Source organism: Paralichthys olivaceus, chromosome 5 (genome assembly GCF_024713975.1).
Source record: "Paralichthys olivaceus isolate ysfri-2021 chromosome 5, ASM2471397v2, whole genome shotgun sequence".
Lineage (NCBI taxonomy): Eukaryota > Metazoa > Chordata > Actinopteri > Pleuronectiformes > Paralichthyidae > Paralichthys > Paralichthys olivaceus.
In genome coordinates this window covers 22,479,233-22,489,232 of record NC_091097.1, presented here as the reverse complement: position 1 = coordinate 22,489,232, position 10,000 = coordinate 22,479,233, and the positions used below count along the sequence as shown (strand labels likewise).

At 41.9% G+C, this 10,000-nt stretch overlaps 12 non-coding genes and 4 pseudogenes across 12 annotated transcripts; all 16 read right to left on the bottom strand.

The window, feature by feature from the left end:
- Positions 1-336: 336 nt before the first annotated feature.
- Positions 337-455, bottom strand: LOC138408395 (5S ribosomal RNA). Its single transcript, XR_011241714.1, has one exon. It is a non-coding gene; the product is annotated as a 5S ribosomal RNA (ribosomal RNA).
- A 490-nt stretch (positions 456-945) lies between these two features.
- Positions 946-1,054, bottom strand: LOC138409520 (5S ribosomal RNA; annotated as a pseudogene).
- Positions 1,055-1,544: 490 nt separating this feature from the next.
- On the bottom strand, positions 1,545-1,663 carry LOC138407970 (5S ribosomal RNA). The gene has a single exon (XR_011241288.1). It is a non-coding gene; the product is annotated as a 5S ribosomal RNA (ribosomal RNA).
- Positions 1,664-2,152: 489 nt separating this feature from the next.
- Positions 2,153-2,261, bottom strand: LOC138409709 (5S ribosomal RNA; annotated as a pseudogene).
- Positions 2,262-2,752: 491 nt separating this feature from the next.
- On the bottom strand, positions 2,753-2,871 carry LOC138408845 (5S ribosomal RNA). The gene has a single exon (XR_011242166.1). It is a non-coding gene; the product is annotated as a 5S ribosomal RNA (ribosomal RNA).
- Positions 2,872-3,361: 490 nt separating this feature from the next.
- LOC138407969 (5S ribosomal RNA) lies at positions 3,362-3,480 on the bottom strand. The gene has a single exon (XR_011241287.1). It is a non-coding gene; the product is annotated as a 5S ribosomal RNA (ribosomal RNA).
- Positions 3,481-3,970: 490 nt separating this feature from the next.
- LOC138408790 (5S ribosomal RNA) lies at positions 3,971-4,089 on the bottom strand. Its single transcript, XR_011242110.1, has one exon. It is a non-coding gene; the product is annotated as a 5S ribosomal RNA (ribosomal RNA).
- A 489-nt stretch (positions 4,090-4,578) lies between these two features.
- Positions 4,579-4,697, bottom strand: LOC138410140 (5S ribosomal RNA). The gene has a single exon (XR_011242936.1). It is a non-coding gene; the product is annotated as a 5S ribosomal RNA (ribosomal RNA).
- A 491-nt stretch (positions 4,698-5,188) lies between these two features.
- On the bottom strand, positions 5,189-5,307 carry LOC138408844 (5S ribosomal RNA). Its single transcript, XR_011242165.1, has one exon. It is a non-coding gene; the product is annotated as a 5S ribosomal RNA (ribosomal RNA).
- Positions 5,308-5,797: 490 nt separating this feature from the next.
- On the bottom strand, positions 5,798-5,916 carry LOC138408843 (5S ribosomal RNA). Its single transcript, XR_011242164.1, has one exon. It is a non-coding gene; the product is annotated as a 5S ribosomal RNA (ribosomal RNA).
- Positions 5,917-6,407: 491 nt separating this feature from the next.
- Positions 6,408-6,526, bottom strand: LOC138408842 (5S ribosomal RNA). The gene has a single exon (XR_011242163.1). It is a non-coding gene; the product is annotated as a 5S ribosomal RNA (ribosomal RNA).
- A 490-nt stretch (positions 6,527-7,016) lies between these two features.
- On the bottom strand, positions 7,017-7,135 carry LOC138408841 (5S ribosomal RNA). Its single transcript, XR_011242162.1, has one exon. It is a non-coding gene; the product is annotated as a 5S ribosomal RNA (ribosomal RNA).
- A 490-nt stretch (positions 7,136-7,625) lies between these two features.
- On the bottom strand, positions 7,626-7,744 carry LOC138408840 (5S ribosomal RNA). Its single transcript, XR_011242161.1, has one exon. It is a non-coding gene; the product is annotated as a 5S ribosomal RNA (ribosomal RNA).
- Positions 7,745-8,234: 490 nt separating this feature from the next.
- LOC138409032 (5S ribosomal RNA) lies at positions 8,235-8,353 on the bottom strand. Its single transcript, XR_011242353.1, has one exon. It is a non-coding gene; the product is annotated as a 5S ribosomal RNA (ribosomal RNA).
- Positions 8,354-8,842: 489 nt separating this feature from the next.
- On the bottom strand, positions 8,843-8,951 carry LOC138409663 (5S ribosomal RNA; annotated as a pseudogene).
- A 489-nt stretch (positions 8,952-9,440) lies between these two features.
- On the bottom strand, positions 9,441-9,549 carry LOC138409661 (5S ribosomal RNA; annotated as a pseudogene).
- Positions 9,550-10,000: the final 451 nt, after the last annotated feature.

Sequence of the window (10,000 nt, the reverse complement as noted above, 5' to 3'; positions counted from 1 at the left end):
CGTTGCAAGAAAAAAATCATTACAATTTTCAAAAATGACCTTCAGCAATATTGTCAGTGTTTCATATCCAGTTGTTTCCCTGATGCAGAGTAAACTCCCTGCTCTTTCATCGGTCTCTCCAAATAAGACAATTTGAAAATGATATGTTAATAAAACATGAATAAAGTAGTGTTTTGATTAGAAACAAATCTGATGAATGCTCACTTTCACCTTTCAGTGATGATGTGAGGGTTCCATATTCTTTTTTCCTTTGATGAACAGTCTTTCCTGCTCTTTCCAAGAGGTGTCTCCTCTGAAGCAGCAGCAACAGCGCCCTCTGCAAAGAAAAGTCTAAAAAGCTTACAGCACCTGGTATTCCCAGGCGGTCTCCCATTCAAGTACTAACCAGGCCCGACCCTGCTTAGCTGCCGAGATCGGACGAGATCGGGCGTGTTCAGGGTGGTATGGCCGTAAGCGATTAACTCCACCCACAATACCTCCTTTATACATGTGAATCATCACCATCATCAATGGTTCTTCTGTTGCTTTGCAACCATAGCATCTTGAGGTGTGGGTGGGCGGGAGGGTCAATTGTTCCAAAATCAATCTCAAGGTGCAATTTTGGCATATCGTTGCAAGAAAAAAATCATTACAATTTTCAAAAATGACCTTCAGCAATATTGTCAGTGTTTCATATCCAGTTGTTTCCCTGATGCAGAGTAAACTCCCTGCTCTTTCATCGCTCTCTCCAAATAAGACAATTTGAAAATGATATGTTAATAAAACATGAATAAAGTAGTGTTTTGATTAGAAACAAATCTGATGAATGCTCACTTTCACCTTTCAGTGATGATGTGAAGGTTCCATATTCTTTTTTCCTTTGATGAACAGTCTTTCCTGCTCTTTCCAAGAGGTGTCTCCTCTGAAGCAGCAGCAACAGCGCCCTCTGCAAAGAAAAGTCTAAAAAGCTTACAGCACCTGGTATTCCCAGGCGGTCTCCCATTCAAGTACTAACCAGGCCCGACCCTGCTTAGCTTCCGAGATCGGGCGTGTTCAGGGTGGTATGGCCGTAAGCGATTAACTCCACCCACAATACCTCCTTTATACATGTGAATCATCACCATCATCAATGGTTCTTCTGTTGCTTTGCAACCATAGCATCTTGAGGTGTGGGTGGGCGGGAGGGTCAATTGTTCCAAAATCAATCTCAAGGTGCAATTTTGTCATATCGTTGCAAGAAAAAAATCATTACAATTTTCAAAAATGACCTTCAGCAATATTGTCAGTGTTTCATATCCAGTTGTTTCCCTGATGCAGAGTAAACTCCCTGCTCTTTCATCGCTCTCTCCAAATAAGACAATTTGAAAATGATATGTTAATAAAACATGAATAAAGTAGTGTTTTGATTAGAAACAAATCTGATGAATGCTCACTCTCACCTTTCAGTGATGATGTGAGGGTTCCATATTCTTTTTTCCTTTGATGAACAGTCTTTCCTGCTCTTTCCAAGAGGTGTCTCCTCTGAAGCAGCAGCAACAGCGCCCTCTGCAAAGAAAAGTCTAAAAAGCTTACAGCACCTGGTATTCCCAGGCGGTCTCCCATTCAAGTACTAACCAGGCCCGACCCTGCTTAGCTTCCGAGATCGGACGAGATCGGGCGTGTTCAGGGTGGTATGGCCGTAAGCGATTAACTCCACCCACAATACCTCCTTTATACATGTGAATCATCACCATCATCAATGGTTCTTCTGTTGCTTTGCAACCATAGCATCTTGAGGTGTGGGTGGGCGGGAGGGTCAATTGTTCCAAAATCAATCTCAAGGTGAAATTTTGTCATATCGTTGCAAGAAAAACATCATTACAATTTTCAAAAATGACCTTCAGCAATAAATTAGTGTTTCATATCCAGTTGTTTCCCTGATGCAGAGTAAACTCCCTGCTCTTTCAGCGCTCTCTCCAAATAAGACAATTTGAAAATGATATGTTAATAAAACATCAATAAAGTAGTGTTTTGATTCGAAACAAATCTGATGAATGCTCACTTTCACCTTTCAGTGATGATGTGAGGGTTCCATATTCTTTTTTCCTTTGATGAACAGTCTTTCCTGCTCTTTCCAAGAGGTGTCTCCTCTGAAGCAGCAGCAACAGCGCCCTCTGCAAAGAAAAGTCTAAAAAGCTTACAGCACCTGGTATTCCCAGGCGGTCTCCCATTCAAGTACTAACCAGGCCCGACCCTGCTTAGCTTCCGAGATCGGACGTGTTCAGGGTGGTATGGCCGTAAGCGATTAACTCCACCCACAATACCTCCTTTATACATGTGAATCATCACCATCATCAATGGTTCTTCTGTTGCTTTGCAACCATAGCATCTTGATGTGTGGGTGGGTTGGGGGGGTCAATTGTTCCAAAATCAATCTCAAGGTGCAATTTTGTCATATCATTGCAAGAAAAAAATCATTACAATTTTCAAAAATGACCTTCAGCAATATTGTCAGTGTTTCATATCCAGTTGTTTCCTTGATGCAGAGTAAACTCCCTGCTCTTTCATCGCTCTCTCCAAATAAGACAATTTGAAAATGATATGTTAATAAAACATGAATAAAGTAGTGTTTTGATTAGAAACAAATCTGATGAATGCTCACTCTCACCTTTCAGTGATGATGTGAGGGTTCCATATTCTTTTTTCCTTTGATGAACAGTCTTTCCTGCTCTTTCCAAGAGGTGTCTCCTCTGAAGCAGCAGCAACAGCGCCCTCTGCAAAGAAAAGTCTAAAAAGCTTACAGCACCTGGTATTCCCAGGCGGTCTCCCATTCAAGTACTAACCAGGCTCGACCCTGCTTAGCTTCCGAGATCGGACGAGATCGGGCGTGTTCAGGGTGGTATGGCCGTAAGCGATTAACTCCACCCACAATACCTCCTTTATACATGTGAATCATCACCATCATCAATGGTTCTTCTGTTGCTTTGCAACCATAGCATCTTGAGGTGTGGGTGGGCGGGAGGGTCAATTGTTCCAAAATCAATCTCAAGGTGCAATTTTGGCATATCGTTGCAAGAAAAAAATCATTACAATTTTCAAAAATGACCTTCAGCAATATTGTCAGTGTTTCATATCCAGTTGTTTCCCTGATGCAGAGTAAACTCCCTGCTCTTTCATCGCTCTCTCCAAATAAGACAATTTGAAAATGATATGTTAATAAAACATGAATAAAGTAGTGTTTTGATTAGAAACAAATCTGATGAATGCTCACTTTCACCTTTCAGTGATGATGTGAGGGTTCCATATTCTTTTTTCCTTTGATGAACAGTCTTTCCTGCTCTTTCCAAGAGGTGTCTCCTCTGAAGCAGCAGCAACAGCGCCCTCTGCAAAGAAAAGTCTAAAAAGCTTACAGCACCTGGTATTCCCAGGCGGTCTCCCATTCAAGTACTAACCAGGCCCGACCCTGCTTAGCTTCCGAGATCGGACGAGATCGGGCGTGTTCAGGGTGGTATGGCCGTAAGCGATTAACTCCACCCACAATACCTCCTTTATACATGTGAATCATCACCATCATCAATGGTTCTTCTGTTGCTTTGCAACCATAGCATCTTGAGGTGTGGGTGGGCGGGAGGGTCAATTGTTCCAAAATCAATCTCAAGGTGCAATTTTGGCATATCGTTGCAAGAAAAAAATCATTACAATTTTCAAAAATGACCTTCAGCAATATTGTCAGTGTTTCATATCCAGTTGTTTCCCTGATGCAGAGTAAACTCCCTGCTCTTTCATCGCTCTCTCCAAATAAGACAATTTGAAAATGATATGTTAATAAAACATGAATAAAGTAGTGTTTTGATTAGAAACAAATCTGATGAATGCTCACTTTCACCTTTCAGTGATGATGTGAGGGTTCCATATTCTTTTTTCCTTTGATGAACAGTCTTTCCTGCTCTTTCCAAGAGGTGTCTCCTCTGAAGCAGCAGCAACAGCGCCCTCTGCAAAGAAAAGTCTAAAAAGCTTACAGCACCTGGTATTCCCAGGCGGTCTCCCATTCAAGTACTAACCAGGCCCGACCCTGCTTAGCTTCCGAGATCGGACGAGATCGGTCGTGTTCAGGGTGGTATGGCCGTAAGCGATTAACTCCACCCACAATACCTCCTTTATACATGTGAATCATCACCATCATCAATGGTTCTTCTGTTGCTTTGCAACCATAGCATCTTGAGGTGTGGGTGGGCGGGAGGGTCAATTGTTCCAAAATCAATCTCAAGGTGAAATTTTGTCATATCGTTGCAAGAAAAACATCATTGCAATTTTCAAAAATGACCTTCAGCAATAAATTAGTGTTTCATATCCAGTTGTTTCCCTGATGCAGAGTAAACTCCCTGCTCTTTCAGCGCTCTCTCCAAATAAGACAATTTGAAAATGATATGTTAATAAAACATGAATAAAGTAGTGTTTTGATTCGAAACAAATCTGATGAATGCTCACTCTCACCTTTCAGTGATGATGTGAGGGTTCCATATTCTTTTTTCCTTTGATGAACAGTCTTTCCTGCTCTTTCCAAGAGGTGTCTCCTCTGAAGCAGCAGCAACAGCGCCCTCTGCAAAGAAAAGTCTTAAAAGCTTACAGCACCTGGTATTCCCAAGCGGTCTCCCATCCAAGTACTAACCAGGCCCGACCCTGCTTAGCTTCCGAGATCGGACGAGATCGGGCGTGTTCAGGGTGGTATGGCCGTAAGCGATTAACTCCACCCACAATACCTCCTTTATACATGTGAATCATCACCATCATCAATGGTTCTTCTGTTGCTTTGCAACCATAGCATCTTGATGTGTGGGTGGGTTGGGGGGGTCAATTGTTCCAAAATCAATCTCAAGGTGCAATTTTGTCATATCGTTGCAAGAAAAAAATCATTACAATTTTCAAAAATGACTTTCAGCAATATTGTCAGTGTTTCATATCCAGTTGTTTCCTTGATGCAGAGTAAACTCCCTGCTCTTTCATCGCTCTCTCCAAATAAGACAATTTGAAAATGATATGTTAATAAAACATGAATAAAGTAGTGTTTTGATTAGAAACAAATCTGATGAATGCTCACTCTCACCTTTCAGTGATGATGTGAGGGTTCCATATTCTTTTTTCCTTTGATGAACAGTCTTTCCTGCTCTTTCCAAGAGGTGTCTCCTCTGAAGCAGCAGCAACAGCGCCCTCTGCAAAGAAAAGTCTAAAAAGCTTACAGCACCTGGTATTCCCAGGCGGTCTCCCATTCAAGTACTAACCAGGCTCGACCCTGCTTAGCTTCCGAGATCGGACGAGATCGGGCGTGTTCAGGGTGGTATGGCCGTAAGCGATTAACTCCACCCACAATACCTCCTTTATACATGTGAATCATCACCATCATCAATGGTTCTTCTGTTGCTTTGCAACCATAGCATCTTGAGGTGTGGGTGGGCGGGAGGGTCAATTGTTCCAAAATCAATCTCAAGGTGCAATTTTGGCATATCGTTGCAAGAAAAAAATCATTACAATTTTCAAAAATGACCTTCAGCAATATTGTCAGTGTTTCATATCCAGTTGTTTCCCTGATGCAGAGTAAACTCCCTGCTCTTTCATCGCTCTCTCCAAATAAGACAATTTGAAAATGATATGTTAATAAAACATGAATAAAGTAGTGTTTTGATTAGAAACAAATCTGATGAATGCTCACTCTCACCTTTCAGTGATGATGTGAGGGTTCCATATTCTTTTTTCCTTTGATGAACAGTCTTTCCTGCTCTTTCCAAGAGGTGTCTCCTCTGAAGCAGCAGCAACAGCGCCCTCTGCAAAGAAAAGTCTAAAAAGCTTACAGCACCTGGTATTCCCAGGCGGTCTCCCATTCAAGTACTAACCAGGCTCGACCCTGCTTAGCTTCCGAGATCGGACGAGATCGGGCGTGTTCAGGGTGGTATGGCCGTAAGCGATTAACTCCACCCACAATACCTCCTTTATACATGTGAATCATCACCATCATCAATGGTTCTTCTGTTGCTTTGCAACCATAGCATCTTGATGTGTGGGTGGGTTGGGGGGGTCAATTGTTCCAAAATCAATCTCAAGGTGCAATTTTGTCATATCATTGCAAGAAAAAAATCATTACAATTTTCAAAAATGACCTTCAGCAATATTGTCAGTGTTTCATATCCAGTTGTTTCCTTGATGCAGAGTAAACTCCCTGCTCTTTCATCGCTCTCTCCAAATAAGACAATTTGAAAATGATATGTTAATAAAACATGAATAAAGTAGTGTTTTGATTAGAAACAAATCTGATGAATGCTCACTCTCACCTTTCAGTGATGATGTGAGGGTTCCATATTCTTTTTTCCTTTGATGAACAGTCTTTCCTGCTCTTTCCAAGAGGTGTCTCCTCTGAAGCAGCAGCAACAGCGCCCTCTGCAAAGAAAAGTCTAAAAAGCTTACAGCACCTGGTATTCCCAGGCGGTCTCCCATTCAAGTACTAACCAGGCTCGACCCTGCTTAGCTTCCGAGATCGGACGAGATCGGGCGTGTTCAGGGTGGTATGGCCGTAAGCGATTAACTCCACCCACAATACCTCCTTTATACATGTGAATCATCACCATCATCAATGGTTCTTCTGTTGCTTTGCAACCATAGCATCTTGAGGTGTGGGTGGGCGGGAGGGTCAATTGTTCCAAAATCAATCTCAAGGTGCAATTTTGTCATATCGTTGCAAGAAAAAAATCATTACAATTTTCAAAAATGACTTTCAGCAATATTGTCAGTGTTTCATATCCAGTTGTTTCCTTGATGCAGAGTAAACTCCCTGCTCTTTCATCGCTCTCTCCAAATAAGACAATTTGAAAATGATATGTTAATAAAACATGAATAAAGTAGTGTTTTGATTAGAAACAAATCTGATGAATGCTCACTCTCACCTTTCAGTGATGATGTGAGGGTTCCATATTCTTTTTTCCTTTGATGAACAGTCTTTCCTGCTCTTTCCAAGAGGTGTCTCCTCTGAAGCAGCAGCAACAGCGCCCTCTGCAAAGAAAAGTCTAAAAAGCTTACAGCACCTGGTATTCCCAGGCGGTCTCCCATTCAAGTACTAACCAGGCTCGACCCTGCTTAGCTTCCGAGATCGGACGAGATCGGGCGTGTTCAGGGTGGTATGGCCGTAAGCGATTAACTCCACCCACAATACCTCCTTTATACATGTGAATCATCACCATCATCAATGGTTCTTCTGTTGCTTTGCAACCATAGCATCTTGAGGTGTGGGTGGGCGGGAGGGTCAATTGTTCCAAAATCAATCTCAAGGTGCAATTTTGGCATATCGTTGCAAGAAAAAAATCATTACAATTTTCAAAAATGACCTTCAGCAATATTGTCAGTGTTTCATATCCAGTTGTTTCCCTGATGCAGAGTAAACTCCCTGCTCTTTCATCGCTCTCTCCAAATAAGACAATTTGAAAATGATATGTTAATAAAACATGAATAAAGTAGTGTTTTGATTAGAAACAAATCTGATGAATGCTCACTCTCACCTTTCAGTGATGATGTGAGGGTTCCATATTCTTTTTTCCTTTGATGAACAGTCTTTCCTGCTCTTTCCAAGAGGTGTCTCCTCTGAAGCAGCAGCAACAGCGCCCTCTGCAAAGAAAAGTCTAAAAAGCTTACAGCACCTGGTATTCCCAGGCGGTCTCCCATTCAAGTACTAACCAGGCTCGACCCTGCTTAGCTTCCGAGATCGGACGAGATCGGGCGTGTTCAGGGTGGTATGGCCGTAAGCGATTAACTCCACCCACAATACCTCCTTTATACATGTGAATCATCACCATCATCAATGGTTCTTCTGTTGCTTTGCAACCATAGCATCTTGAGGTGTGGGTGGGCGGGAGGGTCAATTGTTCCAAAATCAATCTCAAGGTGCAATTTTGGCATATCGTTGCAAGAAAAAAATCATTACAATTTTCAAAAATGACCTTCAGCAATATTGTCAGTGTTTCATATCCAGTTGTTTCCCTGATGCAGAGTAAACTCCCTGCTCTTTCATCGCTCTCTCCAAATAAGACAATTTGAAAATGATATGTTAATAAAACATGAATAAAGTAGTGTTTTGATTAGAAACAAATCTGATGAATGCTCACTTTCACCTTTCAGTGATGATGTGAGGGTTCCATATTCTTTTTTCCTTTGATGAACAGTCTTTCCTGCTCTTTCCAAGAGGTGTCTCCTCTGAAGCAGCAGCAACAGCGCCCTCTGCAAAGAAAAGTCTAAAAAGCTTACAGCACCTGGTATTCCCAGGCGCTCTCCCATTCAAGTACTAACCAGGCCCGACCCTGCTTAGCTTCCGAGATCGGACGAGATCGGGCGTGTTCAGGGTGGTATGGCCGTAAGCGATTAACTCCACCCACAATACCTCCTTTATACATGTGAATTATCACCATCATCAATGGTTCTTCTGTTGCTTTGCAACCATAGCATCTTGAGGTGTGGGTGGGCGGGAGGGTCAATTGTTCCAAAATCAATCTCAAGGTGAAATTTTGTCATATCGTTGCAAGAAAAACATCATTACAATTTTCAAAAATGACCTTCAGCAATAAATTAGTGTTTCATATCCAGTTGTTTCCCTGATGCAGAGTAAACTCCCTGCTCTTTCAGCGCTCTCTCCAAATAAGACAATTTGAAAATGATATGTTAATAAAACATGAATAAAGTAGTGTTTTGATTCGAAACAAATCTGATGAATGCTCACTCTCACCTTTCAGTGATGATGTGAGGGTTCCATATTCTTTTTTCCTTTGATGAACAGTCTTTCCTGCTCTTTCCAAGAGGTGTCTCCTCTGAAGCAGCAGCAACAGCGCCCTCTGCAAAGAAAAGTCTTAAAAGCTTACAGCACCTGGTATTCCCAAGCGGTCTCCCATCCAAGTACTAACCAGGCCCGACCCTGCTTAGCGTCCGAGATCGGGCGTGTTCAGGGTGGTATGGCCGTAAGCGATTAACTCCACCCACAATACCTCCTTTATACATGTGAATCATCACCATCATCAATGGTTCTTCTGTTGCTTTGCAACCATAGCATCTTGAGGTGTGGTTGGGCGGGAGGGTCAATTGTTCCAAAATCAATCTCAAGGTGAAATTTTGTCATATCGTTGCAAGAAAAACATCATTACAATTTTCAAAAATGACCTTCAGCAATAAATTAGTGTTTCATATCCAGTTGTTTCCCTGATGCAGAGTAAACTCCCTGCTCTTTCAGCGCTCTCTCCAAATAAGACAATTTGAAAATGATATGTTAATAAAACATGAATAAAGTAGTGTTTTGATTCGAAACAAATCTGATGAATGCTCACTCTCACCTTTCAGTGATGATGTGAGGGTTCCATATTCTTTTTTCCTTTGATGAACAGTCTTTCCTGCTCTTTCCAAGAGGTGTCTCCTCTGAAGCAGCAGCAACAGCGCCCTCTGCAAAGAAAAGTCTTAAAAGCTTACAGCACCTGGTATTCCCAAGCGGTCTCCCATCCAAGTACTAACCAGGCCCGACCCTGCTTAGCGTCCGAGATCGGGCGTGTTCAGGGTGGTATGGCCGTAAGCGATTAACTCCACCCACAATACCTCCTTTATACATGTGAATCATCACCATCATCAATGGTTCTTCTGTTGCTTCGCAACCATAGAATCTTGAGGTGTGGGTGGGCGGGGGGGTCAATTGTTCCAAAATCAATCTCAAGGTGCAATTTTGTCATATCGTTGCAAGAAAAAAATCATTACAATTTTCAAATATGAACTTCAGCAATAAATTAGTGTTTCATATCCAGTTGTTTCCCTGATGCAGAGTAAACTCCCTGCTCTTTCATCGCTCTCTCCAAATAAGACAATTTGAAAATGATATGTTAATAAAACATGAATAAAGTAGTGTTTTGATTAGAAACAAATCTGATGAATGCTCACTCTCACCTTTCAGTGATGATGTGAGGGTTCCATATTCTTTTTTCCTTTGATGAACAGTCTTTCCTGCTCTTTCCAAGAGGTGTCTCCTCTGAAG